Source organism: Bos taurus, chromosome 7, assembly GCF_002263795.3.
Source record: "Bos taurus isolate L1 Dominette 01449 registration number 42190680 breed Hereford chromosome 7, ARS-UCD2.0, whole genome shotgun sequence".
Lineage (NCBI taxonomy): Eukaryota > Metazoa > Chordata > Mammalia > Artiodactyla > Bovidae > Bos > Bos taurus.
Window position 1 is genome coordinate 19,943,350 of NC_037334.1, and position 12,491 is coordinate 19,955,840.

The following is a 12,491-nucleotide window of genomic DNA, read 5'->3' on the forward strand; positions in this document are numbered from 1 at the left end:
GGTATTAAGTTAAAGCTTCTAACAAGAGAGATGATCCTGGATTCCTCGGGGGCCCAGTGTCATCACAGGGTCCTTGTAAGAGGGAGGGGGAGGGTCAGAGGCAGAGAGATGGGAGATACTGCTCTGCTGGCTGTGAGAAGGGAGGGAGGGGCTGTGAGCCAGGGATGCGGCACCTCTAGAAGCTGGAAAAGGCAGGAGCCAGTGCTCCCCTGGAGCCTCTGGAGGGACCAGCCTAAGACACCCATTTTGGACTTCTGACCTCTGGAAATGGAAGATTAATTTGCATTCTTTTCAGTCACTACATTTATGGTAATTTTTGCTATAGTCACCCTGGGAAACCCATACAAAACCCTCATAGGATATTCTGTCTGGTGCAATTACCCCCCCCTTTTTTTTTAAAGAAAAGAAATATATACTAATTGAAAAAAAGTCAAATAATCAGAGAAGCAAGAAAAAAAGAAATCACCCTTATCCCACCATGTAGAGATAAGCACTGTTGATACCTCAGTGTGTATACAAAGATTATACATGTATATATATTTAAGAATAATGGGACCTTAAGTTTTGGGTTTTTTTTTTTTTTTTTTGCCGCACCATGCAGCATGTGAACCCGGGCCGCTTGCATCCCTGCCTTGGAAGCACAGTCTCAACCCCTGGACCACCAGAGAAGTCCTAGGACCTTTTAAATGTACTGGTTTGTAACCCATTTTTCTAGTTACTATACCTTGACCATTTCAAAATATTTTCTTTGGATAAATTTCCAGATATGGAATCTCTGGGCCAAAGGGTATGCATATTTTTAGGCACTTTTGGTCAAGCAACTTTTTTTTCAGGTGTTTTCATTTCTGTGTGTTTTTCTAAAATTAATATATAGGCTATAGACAATAAACCGTACAGATATTATGTATAGAGTTGGATGAATTTCACAAATGTACACACCCATGCAAACTCAATTTTTGCTTTTTTTTGTGGTTAAATAAATGTTTTATTTTGGATATAGTTTAGATTTACAGAAAAACTAAAAAGATTCCAAAATTAGAAAGACTTCCTATCTACCCTTAACCCAGCTTCCCCTAATGCTATCATACATCACCATGGTGTATCTGTCACAAGGAACCAACACCTGTAAACCCTAAACTGTCTTCACATTTCTCCAGTTTTTTCCACAAATGCCCTTTTTCCATCCAAGACCACATCCTGCAGTGAATCAACTGACTTTCCCCCCTGAAAAAAAATTGTAGGGACTTTCTGGCAGTCCAGTGGTTGGTTAAGACTCTGAGCTTCTGATGCAGGGTGCCTGGGTTCGAACCTTGGTCAGGGAACTAAGTTCCTGTGGGGAACTAAGCCCCATGCTATGGCCAAATAAATAAATAAATAAAGATAAATAATTATAATAAAACATACATACCAGGGCTTCCCTGGTGGCTAAGACAGTAAAGAATCTGCCTGCAATGCAGAAGATCCAGGTTCAATCCTGGGTCGAAAAAGCCCCTGCAGAAGGGAATGGCTACCCACTCTAGTATTCTTCCCTGGAGAATCCCATGGACAGAGGAACCTGGGCAGCTACAGTCCACGGGGTCACAAAGAATTGGACACAACTGAATGACTAACACTTTCACTTTCATACGTACCATAACATTTACCACTTTAACCCTTTCTAAGTGTGCAGTTCAGTGGCACTAAGTACATTCACATTGTCGTGCAACCATACCCACCATCCATCTCCAGGTCTTTCTCATCTTCCCCAACTGCAACTCTGTCTGCGTTCATTCCGTTGGCTTTTGAGAGTGTGTACAGAACTTTACAGCCCTCCCAGGAAGGCAAGTGTGTATTTGTGTGTTTGTTATGATACACTATGAATCCAAATTTATCTCCATTCTCTCAGAACTGATAAGTTAGCCTTCAGCATCTTGGCATCTTTATTCAAAGTCACTGGTGAAAAAGATTAGATTGATAAGGACTTCCCTGATGGTCCAATGGTTGGGATTTCCCCTTCCAGTGCAGGGGATGTGGATTCAATCTCTGACTGCTAGGCTCTCACATGCTTCCTTGCCAGGGGACCAAAACATGGAACAGAGGCAATATTGTAACAAATTCAATAAAGACTTTCTAAATGGCCCACATCAAAAAAAAAAAACTCTTTAAAAATTAGATAGATACTGCTTAGATAAGTGTAAAAACATAGACACACACACATATATATGACATGTTGAAGTCCTAACTTCCAGTACCTTAGAGGGAGAGTTTATTTGCAGATAAGGTAGTTGAAGATGTAATTAGTTAACACAAGATCATGCTGGAGCAGAGTGGACCCCTAATCCAATGTGACCACTGACCTTACAAGAAGGGGACATTTGGACAGATACAGATGACCACAGAGGGGAGATGACCTTAAGGGACCTGGGGGAAGCCAGCAACTCGCAAGCCAGGGGAAGCCTGAGGCTACTGGAAGGAAACCAGGAGAAAGGTCTGCAACTGATCCTTCCCGCAGAGCCTTCAGAGGGAGAATGGCCCTGCCCACAACTCACCTCTGGGCTCCTGGCCTCCAGGACAGAAAGGGAATATATTTCTGCTGTTCCCAGCCACCCAGTTTGTAGTCCTTTGTTACAGAAGGTCTGTTGTTGTTCAGTTGCCCAGTCATGTCCGACTCTCTGAGACCCCATGGACTGCAGCACACCAGGCTTCCCGGTCCTTCACTATCTCCCAGAGTTTGCTAAAACTCATGTCCATTGAGTCAATGATGCCATCCAACCATCTCATCCTCTGTCATCCTGTTCTCCTCCTGCCTTCAATCTTTCCCAGCATCAGGGTCTTTTCCAATGAGTTGATTGTTCGCATCAGGTGGCCAAAGTATTGGAGCTTCAGCTTCAGCATCAGTCCTTCCGGTGAATATTCAGGGTTGATTTCCTTTAGGATTGATTGGATTGATCAGCAAAAAGATGTAACACAGAAGCTGTAGAAAACGAATTTATGTACATATTTCATAGGCTCCTTATAAGAGGGAGTTACAAAGGTCGGTCAGAGAGAAATGAGAGGATGTCAAGCTGCTGGTTTTGAAGATGAAAAAAGAGATCATGAGCCTTTAAAAAATAAACATAAGGGGACTTGCCTGGTGGTCCAGTGGCTAAGACTCCAAGCTCCCAATGCAGGGGGCCTGAGTTCAGTCCCTGGTCAGGGAACTAGGTCTCTCATGCTGCAACTAAGATCTGGCGCAGCCAAATGAGTAAATAAATAAATGTTGTAAAACATAAGTGTGGGGACTTCCCTGGTGGTCCAGTGGTTAGGACTCCAAGCTTCCACTGCAGGGGGCACGAGTTCCATCCCTAGTTGGGAAACTAAGACCCCACATACCTCATCACATGGTTGAGAAAAAAAAAAAAAAAGACCTTGTCTACCTTCCCCTACTGTGGTCTCCATCTGTATAGGCCGGGATGCCCATACCAGCATCCCAACTGGCCTAGCCCTGCCCAGGGCTCTTACACAGTCATCAGTGTGATTAACAAAACATAAAGCAGGGCACAGGTCTGCTCAAACCCAAGCTGATGTCTTTCCATCAATATTTTTGGGGTAGGAGGAACATTTTAATTTTTTTTTTTTGCTGTGCCATGAGGAATGTGGGATCTTAGTTCACTGACCTGGGATCAAAACCGTGCTCCCTGCATTGGGAAGGGAAGTCCCTCGACTTTTTTAATTTTAATTTTTTGAAAAGAAAAACATTTGGGAATTCCCTAGTGTCCAGTGGTTAGGACTCTTCATTGTCACTGCTGAGGGCCTGGGTTCAATCCCTGATTGGGGAACTAAGATCCCACAAGCCATGTGTCGTGGCTAAAACAAAGAGAAAGAAAGGAAAAACATTTAGTTTTACTCATAAATGACCACAGTTCATAAAAATGGGATGTGAGAAATCACTAGGGACCACAGGAGTATCCAGACTTCGGAATGAGATTGAGCCCAGCCACTCCCATCTCTTGTTCCAGGCCTACTTTTCTTTACAACCTAAAGAAAAAAACTTGGGGCAACATACATGAGACATAAATTTTACCAATTTAACCATTTTTAAGTGTTTATTTAGTGACACTTAAGTATATTCACACTGTTGTGCAACCATCCCCACCATCATCTGCAGAACTTTCTCATCTTCTCAAACTGAAACTCTGTCCCAGTGAAACACTGACTCCCTATCCCCTCCCCCAGCCCCTGGCCCCACCATCTCCTTCCTGTCTCTGTGGATCTGACTTCTCTAGGGACCTCCAGTGAGTGGAATCAGACAGTGTGTGTCCTTCTGGTTTATTTCACTGAGCATCACGTCCTCAAAGTCCATCCAGGTTGTAGCAGGTGTCAGAATCTCCTTCCTTTTGAAGGCTGAGTAATATTCCACTGTGTGGACGGACCACATTTTGCTTATTCATTCATCCATCAATAGACATTTGGGTTGTTGCCACATTTTAGCTATTGTGGATACAGCTGTTGTTAAACATGCATGTTGCTTTGCTTTTTAAAACTGATGTCATTCACATACCAGAATATTCACTCTTTAATATGTACAATTCAGTGGTTTTTACAGAATCGTGAAATCATCACTACTATATAATTTTCAAACACTTCCATCACCCCAAAGAACAACCTCATCCCCCTTAGCAGTCACTCCCCTCCACCAGGTCCTGGCACCCACAAATCCACGCCCTGTGTCTGTAAATCTGCCTGTTCTGGACGTTTCCCATCAGTGGAATCACAACTGTGTCCTCCTTCTGTGTCTGCTCCTCTCACTGAGCATCGTGTCCCCAGGGTCCATCCATGTAGTAGTCAGTGTCAGGGCTTCACTCCTTCTTATGCCTGAATCCATGACCTGCAGGTGCCCGGGTCACTGCCCTAGAATCTATTGCTCCAGCCTCACTGGTTTCCTGCCTGATCCTCCATCATGAATCCAAGCCCCACACTTTACCCTTTACCCTCACACCTGGGAACCTGCCCATCCTTATTCAGATCTCGGTTCTCTACCACCTCCTTGGAATAATTCTCCCTGATGATCATTTCAATAAAAGAACTGACCCCTTAGACAAACCTAGTCTTGGTCTGATTCTATGGGGTTTCTTGGGGTTTCATGCCTTTTGCCATTTGGGGGCTATTTTACAACTATGGAGAAGGCAATGGCACCCCACTCCAGTACTCTTGCTTGGAAAATCCCATGTATGGAGGAGCCTGGTAGGCTGCAGTCCATGGGGTCGCTAAAAGTCAGACATGACTGAACGACTTCACTTTCGCATTTCACTTTCATGCATTGGAGAAGGAAATGGCAACCCACTCTGGTGTTCTTGCCTGGAGCATCCCAGGGATGGCAGAGCCTGGCGGGCTGCTGTCTATGGGGTCGCACAGAGTCAGACACGACTGAAGCGACTTAGCAGCAGCAGCAGCATGTTGTAGAAAATGGATGCTTATGGCAATGATTCTTTTTGTTTTTGTTATTTATTTATTAATATTTTTGGTCACATTACACGGATTTTGGGATCTCAGTTCCCTGACCAGGGATTGAACCCAGGACCATGGCAGTGAAAGTGCAGAGTCCTAACCACTACACTACCAGGAAATTCCTTGGCAATCATTCATTAAAAAAAAATTTGTTGTTATTCAGTCACTAAGTCATGTCCAACTCTTTGCAACCACATAGACTACAGCACACCAGGCTTCCCTGTCCTTCACCATCTCCTGGAGTTTGCTCAAACTCATGTTCATTGAGCCAGTGATGCTATCCAATCATCTCATCCTCTGCTGCCCACTTCTCCTGTCCTCAACGTTTCCCAGAATCAGGGTCTTTTCCAATGAGTTGGCTCTTAGTATCACGTGGCCAAAGTATTGGAACTTTAGCTTCAACATCAGTCCTTCCAATGAATATTCAGGGTTGATTTCCTTTAGGATTGACTGGTTTGATCTCCTTGCTGTCCAGGGGACTCTCAATAGTCTTCTCCAGCACCACAGTTCGAAAGTATAAATTCTTTGGCTCTCAGCCTTCTTTAAGGTCCAACTTTCACATCTATACATGACTACTAGAAAAATCATAATTTGACTATATGGACCTTTGTCGGCATATTTTTAAAATTTTCTTCCCCAATTCATTTATTTTCTTATTTTTATTAATTTACTCTTTGGCCACACAGCATGTGGGATCTTAGTTCCCAGACCAGGGATCAAACCCGTACCCCTTACAGTGGAAGCACAGAGTCTTGATCACTGCACTGCCAGGAAAGTCCCTGGGAATGATTCTTGTCAAGAGAGATACAAATTAATTGTGCTCAATCATGTCTTGCTTCTGTCTGTAATTCATCCAAGCGTTGCTCACCTGTCTCTATGTGAGTGTTCTTTGGATTTTCCTTTGAACCCATTGTAACACCTTGCTGGTTCCCTCATTAATGAATGAATGAAATAAAATCTTTTGACCTGTGTTCATTTAAAAAAAAAAAAAAGGGCCCCAGGCCCCCATCACTGTCTATTCAGTTTCTCTGGTAACTGTCTTCAGTGAATCACTGATAATTTTCTGAAATTCTTTATGTATGTGTCTATTTGCTTATTATCAGTATTCTCCACTTGAATGTGAGCTGGAGATTGGGAACTTGGCCCATGGGAGGCGCCAAGGGCTAGCTAAGTGGGTTTCCAGGCAGACCAACCACTGAGCAGAACATTCTAGAATTGTCAGGGTGTCCACATTAGGCTCAGTGACACCCCTGGGTTTTAGGACCTGCCTACAACCCCGCCATTTTCAAAAGAGAAATGCTTACCCTAGCTTTCTTTCCCAGAACTTCTTCTAGAAATATCAGCTAGGATTCCCAAGGCTTGTGTGCAAACTTCTTCAACACCTCAATCTGTGAGCTTCCTGGGCCCAGTGACAGACCCCAGTGACATCCCCAACAGCCAGGGAATGCCCCTCATCCACTCCCTCTTGGATCTTGGTTGAGAGAATAGTCAATGCCTAAAAACATAATCTAACTCGGAAAAGAATTTGACAAAGAATATATACATGTATATGTATGGGCTTCCCCGGTGGCTCAGTGGTAAAGAATCCACCTGCAATGAAGGAGACACAGGAGACGTAAGTTTGATCACTGGGTCAGGAAGATCCCCTGGAGGAGGGCATAACAACCCACTCCAATATTCTTGCCTGGAGAATCCCATAGACAGGGGAGCCTAGTGGACCAAGTCCACAGGGTCACAAAGAATTGGACACAACTGAAGCAACTGAGCATGCATACATGTGTGTACCTGAGTTACTTTATTGTACACTTGAAACTAACACAATATTGTTAAGCAACTGTGCTCCAACATTAAAAAACAAACAAACAAACAAAAACAACTAAAGACATTTGATCCAAGTTGCCAAGTGCCTTCCTTGTTTGCTGGCTGCTTTGTAAGCCTGTGAAAGAGATATGGTGCTTGCCACCATTGGTGTATTGAGGCCCAGGGGATGGAAGAAGATATTCATGTAAATGGAAATTAAAAGAAAGCTAGAGCAGCAATACTCATATCAGACAAAAATAGACTTTAAAATAAGGGCCGTTGTAAAAGACAAAGAAGGACAGTATATAGTGATCAAGGAATCAATCAAGAAGAAAATATAACAATTGTAAATATATATGCATTCAACATAGGAGCGCTTCAGTATATAATTGCCATATATATGGCAAATATCAACAACCATAAAGGGAGAAATGACAGTAACATAATAGTAGTTAGTAGTGGGGGACTTTAACATCCCACTTTCATCAATGGACAGGTCATCCAGACAGAAAATTAATAAGGAAACACAGGCCTTAAACAACACACTAGACCAGGTGGACTTAATTAATATTAATAGAGTGTTCCATCCAAAAGTAGCAGAAAACACATTCTTCTCAAGTGCACATGGAACATTCTCCAGGATTGACCACATGCTGGGTCACAAAGCAAGCCTTGGTAAATTTAAGAAAATTGATATATCAAGCATCTTTTCTGATCACAACACTATGAAATTAGAAATAAGTTACAAGGAAAAAAAATATCAAAAAAACACAAACATGTGGAAATTAACAATATGTTACTAAACTGAGCCCCAGAGTGGGAGGGTTCAACCTGGGCTGCAGAATCAGAACAAGAGGATTGGTCTTAAGAAATGCCAGCTTTGGGACTTCCCTGGTGGTCCAGTGGTTAAGAATCTGCCTTGTAATGCAGAGGACACTGGTATGATCCTTGGTCTGGGAAGATCCCATATGCCTCAGGGTCACGAAACCCATGCACCACAGCTACTGAGCCAGCTCTCTAGAGCCCATGAACTGCAACTACTGAGCCCATGTGCTGCAACTACTGAAGCCTGAGCACCTAGAACCTATGTGTCCCAACAAGTGGAGCCACTACAATGAGAAGCCCACACACTGCAACAAAGAGTAGCCCCTGCTTGCCACAACTAGAGGAAGCCCAGGTGCAGCAGTGCAAACCCACCATGCCCTCCCCCCAGATAAGAATTATAAATAAATAAATCTTTTTTTAAAAGAATTCTGTCAGCTTCAAAATACTCCTCTATCAAAAAATAAAGCCATTGTAAACCAACTCTACTTCCATAAAAAAGTAATTATATATATACATATATATATATAATATTTACTGAGATATAATTCACATGCTAAACAATTCACCCTTTTAAAGTACATAATTCAGTGGTTTCCAGCATAGTCACAGAGTTGTAAAATCATGGCCACTCTACTTCCAGAACATTTTCATCACCCCCAAAAGAAACTTCATTTCTATTGGTATTCGTTCCCCACCCAATTCTCCCCAACACCTCCCAGCTCCAGGCATCCACTAACCCATATTCTGTCTCTGTATTTGCCTGTTCTGGACATTTTGTATAAATGGAATTATACACCGTGTGGCCTTTTGTGTCTGGTTTGTTTCACTGAGCATTCTATTTTCAAGGTTCATTCACACTGTAGCCTATGTCAGTGCTTCACTCCTTTTTAAGGCTGAATAATATTCTATTGTATGGATGGACCACATTTGATTTATCCATTCATCAGTTGATGGACATCTGGACTGTTTCTAACTTTGGCTATTAGGAATAATGCTGTTATAGATATTCTCATTTTTCTTGGGTAGAGACACCTAGGAGTGGAATTGTTGAATGGTATGGTGGCTGTCTCTTTCACCACTTGAGAAACTGCCAAACTCTTTTCCACAGCAGCTGTAATATTTTACGTCCCCACCAGCTACAAATGAGGGTTCCAGTTTCTCCCCCATCCTCATCAATGCTTGTTCTGGTCTGTCTTTTTGATTCAAGCCACCCTAGCAGGGGCGAAGTGGTGTCTCCCTGTGGTTTTCATTTGCATTTCCCTGATGACTAGTGATGTTGGGTAACTTTTCATGAGCTTGATTGGTTGTTTATATATATATATATATATATATATATATTTTTTTTTTTTTAGAAATGTCTATTTAAATCCTTTACCTATTAAAAAAATGGTAGTGTTTTTATTGTTGAGTTTAAGAGTTCTTTATATATCATATAAATAGTAGACCCTTATCAGATCTACGATTTGCAAATGTTTTCTCCCATTCTGTGGGTTTTTCTTTCACTTTCTCGATGGTGTTCTTTCAAACACATAGGTTCAAAATACTTTAGACATAATTTTTGTTTTATTATAAGTCATAAGTGCAGGATACAAAATTCAAAAGATCAAAGAGAGTAAACAGGAGCTGTCTCAGTCTGCTCCCCATCCCAAAGGCAACCGGTGTTGATGGTCAAAAGAATTATCTGTTCAAATGTTATATAACTTTGCAGCCTAGCCATTGTAACTGTAATTCAAGCTCCTCTGCTCAAATGCTGTGTGTATTTGGTAAGTTTGCCAAGTTTACCCTCTCTGGGTCTTCAATGTCTTCATCGTGTACATCAGGGATGATAATTCCGGGGTCCACAGATGGACTAAAATTGCACACAAAAGTGGAATTCAGAAAAGGAGAGCTGGTATTACAACTCACCCTAGACCAAATCTATTTTGAGGCAAGTTTCAAGTATTTAACAATTTTTATATTGCTTTATTGCTATGATGGAGTTGGTCCTGATACATTCCAAGAATCCTTTAGCCAAGCATCTTAAGTAGGGGTCTGCCAATGAGATTAAAAAAAAAAAATGCCTTGAGTGTGTGTGAAGTTTTCACCTTGGGAGATGTGGGTCTCACCTCTATCCTGGCCAAGAACAGGGCATGAGGGGTCAGGGTATGGCCCAAATAAAAGTAATAATAACAACAATAACAACATAATCCCATCTGTCCTGTGTTGAGGACCTCCCACCAGCAGGTACCATGCTGTTTAAGTATGTTACATGTACCATCTTGATTCTCCTTTGTTACAACCCCAGGAAGTCTCTACCATTACTTTTTTTTTTTTTTACCATTACTTTTTTAATTTTTAAAATAAAATTTCTTTTTACGTTTTATTATTATTTTTGGCCATGTTGTGGCATTTGAGGGAATCTTAGTTCCCTGACCAGGGATCAAACTTGTGCCCCACTGTAGTGGAAGCTTGAAGTCTTAACCACTGGACCACCAGGGAAGTCTCTCTACGATTATTCTTTACAGATGACTCGGAGGATCAGAGAGGTTAAGTAGTCTGCCCAAGGTCACACAGCAACTCAATCTTTTATACTTTATTAGGTTTTTCAACTAGTATCTGATTGGGTATCTTTTTGGCGGGCAGGGGAGGGGTGGGACTGAGGAGTGGGGGTTAGGACAAAGCTTTACCCACCTTCCTCTCTTTTCATTGCAGGGGTAGGAATGGGCACAGGGTACGCCATCCTGGCATCTCCTCAAGGACTTGCCTGCAGACCCTCTGGCAGGGTCCAGAGCCAGATGAAGCTGGATCCAACATCCTTGGGCTCTCTCCCTCTCTGGGTCTCAATTTCCTCAAATGTAAAATGGAAATCACATAATCCCTGCTCTTTCCCGGGGCCTGATAAGGATTAGATTCAATGCCAATCTTACATGTAAGTTCTCTTGCCCCTTCTGAGTCAGGTTATCAACTGCTGAGAAGAGTACCAGATATCTGAGGCTGGGTGGTACAGAAGGGACACTGAGTCACCCTTCTCTGGCTGAGTGGGTGGAGCTTGCAGGATGGCAAATAAGACCATTTAGGACGAAGGTCTGAGCTTCGAGTATCTACAGAGCCCAGGTACTATCCTGAGACCTGCAAATTGTGTTTCTGCTTGGCCCTTTTCCTCGCAGGGTGGATGAGAGGGTGGTTTAAAGAAGGAAGAGGGCTTATTCCCAGGCAGGGTCGTTAGAGCAAAGTCCCTGGGTTCCGCCCTCACTCTGGATGGTTGTGGCCCCTCCCTCAGTCCCTTTCCACCTACCCAGGGGCTGGTTTCAGGCTGCAAGTCCTGGGACTGTCACTTCCCTTCTGGGGACCTCCAGGGTTTCCCCTTAAAGACAAAGTATTATTACAAAAGCCCATTCACCCCGTTTGGGAGTGGAGAAGCAGTGAGGTGCAGAAAGTTGGGGTGGAGAAGGGGAAAGCTTTGAAGTCAGAGAAGGACAGATGTGCGTTTCACTAACGGCAGTGGAAGTTTCCTGCCTGTAAGGTAATTGTGGTAAAAAATGATAATAACAAGAATAATGACCATGGTCATGGCATTAGATGTTGGAATGGAAGTAAACAGGACCCCGGACAGAGCCAGCCACCTGAGAAGCGCTCAGTAAACGACCGCTGTGGAGCAGGTGCCAGCCCTCTCCGACCGAGGCAATGAGGAAGGGGGAAACTGAGGCGCAGAGCCCCCGCCAGGCGGCTGATCGCACCAGCCAGCCCTCCTCGGGTGCCTACTGTGTGCAGCGGGCAGCCGGCCTGGCCGGGTCAGTCTGTTCTCACCGCTCGTCCCCCTCCTCCCCCTCCCCCGTCCCCCCGCCGGACCTCTCCCACGACGGGGGAGGAAGTGGGAGAAATGGACAGGGGGAAAAAAAAAAAAGTTGGGCTGAGCCAATGCCTCCCCACTCTCCACCTCCGCCCCTCCGGAGCCACGCAGACCCTTGCGGGAGCGGACCGCAGAACCCAGGCGTCCGGGGCCGGGGCCGCGTCCCGCCCAGTGGCCCGCAGTTGGGTGGGGGAACTTGGAAAGCCGGGAAAACAACAGCCCAGCCCGCCCCTCGCCAACCCCTTCCCCCGCTACGCCCCTTGGCGCAGCGGGCGGAGGCGACTCCTTTATATAATCGCGGGCGAGCAGGTTGGCTGTTTCATTTAGGGACCCGGGAGCCCAGCGGACCCGAGCCATCAGCCGAAAGCCCGCCCCCGGGTCCCCTTCCGCAGCTGGGCAAACTGAGGCCCCCGGAGAGAGCGGGCGCCAGGCCCGCCGTCCCCACCCCGTCGCCCCCTACCCACCCCCAGCAGCCAGGGCAGGCGCGACCCAAGCCCGCGTCGGTCCTCGCAGTGCGCACAGCCCTCCCCGCCCCCGCTGCCATCCTGCCACGCCCCAGGCGTCGGGGGCA